Source organism: Athene cunicularia (genome assembly GCF_003259725.1).
Source record: "Athene cunicularia isolate RWA chromosome 3 unlocalized genomic scaffold, athCun1 chr3_part1, whole genome shotgun sequence".
NCBI lineage: Eukaryota > Metazoa > Chordata > Aves > Strigiformes > Strigidae > Athene > Athene cunicularia.
In genome coordinates this window covers 110,730,344-110,732,806 of record NW_020799097.1, presented here as the reverse complement: position 1 = coordinate 110,732,806, position 2,463 = coordinate 110,730,344, and the positions used below count along the sequence as shown (strand labels likewise).

General features: G+C 53.8%; 1 long non-coding RNA gene across 1 annotated transcript; it reads left to right on the top strand.

Annotated features, from left to right (window-relative positions):
* Positions 1 to 13: 13 nt before the first annotated feature.
* On the top strand, positions 14 to 1,345 carry LOC113478401. Its single transcript, XR_003398054.1, has 2 exons — positions 14 to 255; positions 675 to 1,345. It is a non-coding gene; the product is annotated as an uncharacterized LOC113478401 (long non-coding RNA).
* The last annotated feature ends 1,118 nt before the right edge of the window (positions 1,346 to 2,463 follow it).

Here is a 2,463-nt window from a genome sequence, read left to right as displayed (position 1 = left end):
GGGGTTTGGTCGAGGGGCGCCACCCTCCAGGGCCCGAGGGAAAGGCGCTGCCGGCGGTGCGGTCTCCCCAGTCCCGGTTCCGGCTGTGCCCTCGGCCGAGGATGCTGCCTGCGCTGAGCTGCCCTGGCAGCCTGCCTGCCTCTCGGAGCTCTGCGGCTGCCGGGTGTCAGGGCTCCCCATGGGAACGGTCAGGGCCCGGCAGGGCAGCTGAGGCGGGCTCAGTGTGTGCGCAGTGCTTCCTGGCATCCCGGGGAGGTTCGTCCTCAAAGGAGATAAATCCCGTCTTGATGGGAAAAGGGACAGGGTCTGGACCCTTTCCAACTTGTTGCTTTTATTCGCACTGCAGGAATGGTTCAAAGCTGCACCTGGGAAGGGTTAGATTGGACATTAGGTGTAGTATGTGTATGAAGGTGTAGTAACATGGAGCTAGCTGTAATGTGGGTAACTTGGAGGCCAGTTGTTATTGCTGCTAGTATTGAGACTAGGCCAGTACCAGTGCAGCGACCTAACTTACCCTAGTAAATCACTTCTTTTGTCTACACATTCACCAGATCTTTGCTATCTGTTTCTTAGAATCTGAGAAAGAGCAAAAAGAGCACTGAATATCTTTGTTTGTAAGACATTTTAACTGCTATGCTCTTTTTTATCTCCTCTTTACCCCCCCTGTTCCTTAGAGAATGAAGGTGATCCTCAGGCAAACCAAGGAGGCCGCAAGGAAGTATTCACTAGAGAAACAGCTTTAGGATTTAAAGTAACAACAGTAGTAACATACAGAGATGTTCAACCTCCTCTTACTCGACTGCTCAGGCATGTGGTGTCATTCTTTGGTTTTAATGATGACCCACCTTCTGAAAAGTGAGTGATCCTGTTGCTCAGAACTTTGTGCTGGAGCTGGCTTCTCCGAGAAAGTCATCCTGGCTCCTGGCATCAGACCATCGGTGGAAAACTCTCTTGCATTGCTGAAACAACAGTTCTGTCTCTGACACAACTTTGCAGAACTTGGAAACCTTCTCGCCTGCTCTCTGCTGTTCTTTGCACGTGTATTCAAATTACTAAACACAAACTGGGTTCAACTAGGTGTGTTGTGTGTTGTTAATGAATCTGTGTGCTGCCTGGTGTCCTGTGTCCAGCCATCTGACTGGGTGGCTGTTGCGTTTTTTTTGTGAAGATGATTTCCCAGCTGGTGTGCAGGATGTACCCGAGTGGTCCGGGAGGTACCTGAAATGGTTCCTCAACTGATCAGCTCTGAAACAGATACTTTAAGGACGATGAGTAAACGGGGAGGAATGTAGTCTTCCAGGCATGAGAGTTGTTAATTGTCCTTCAAATAAAACCTTACAAGAGATGAATTACAAGTGCAGAAATACTACTGTAGGCTGAAAATTTACTGTTTTCTGCTCCAGGCCCTTTACCAGGCCCTTGTTTCTATAGGGGTTTCCCTGATCCTTGTACGTGCTGCCTACCCTGGTAGGATACTGCCCCCAGCTGCTGTGGCTGTAACTAACTCATTCTGTAGGGTCCTTGTGGACATCGCCTCTTTTCACAGTAAGCTGCTCCTGGCCACTGTTTTCTGTGTTTCCCCCAGTTTCTCACACTGCTGACCCTCGTTGCTGTAGGGGCTCCCTGCAGCCACCACTTCCTCTTCCTGAAGGCTGCCCCCAGCTCCTACTTTCTACAGGGGACTTCCCCCAGTCCCTATAGACACGGCCACCCTTCAGACAATCTGACCCAAGCCCTGCAGACCCTCCTTTCCATAGGGGATTCCCCCTTCCCCTGCAGATACCTCCCTGTTTCTGTGGGGGCTGCCTGCTGTCCCTATCGCCTTTTCTAGGACCCCCACAGCCCTGCCCCACCATTGTCTCTGTAAGGTCTTCCTGCAGTCTCTGCAGACACCACGTTGCTATACAGAAAGCTATCTCCAGCCCCTCTGCCCACACACCCCAGCTTCCATAGGAGCTATGATGCCACGAGCTGCAGTTGATGCACTTACAAACCCACCTTTCTGTAGCGGCTCCTCTGCTCCACCACCTCCTTTTCTAGAAGGCTCCTCTCAGCCACTGATCGCTATGGGTAGCACCCCTGTGCCCCTATAGCCGTTCCTATAGAGGCCACCACCCCGGTTACCTGCATTTGCTCCCTTCTGTAGGTACCGCCCTCAAGAGACCCTATAGGCACCAACTCCCTGCAGAGGAAGAGACTCCTTCCGCACGCAGAACATTTGTAGACATCCCGCCTGCCTCTACGCGCACCTCCCATTCTATAGAGGCTTCCTACAGGGGAAGCCCCTTTAGGCACCGCTTGTGCCGCTACTACGGGACACAGACTCGGCGGCCCTACAGCGCCTCTGGCTGGGGGGAGAGGGTGCTGCAGCACCCCCAGCCGCCAGGGGGCGCTGTGAGCGGCGCGGCCCGGCAGGGAGCGGCCGCCGTTGCCTAGCGCCATCGCCCCCCGCCCCGCACCGGC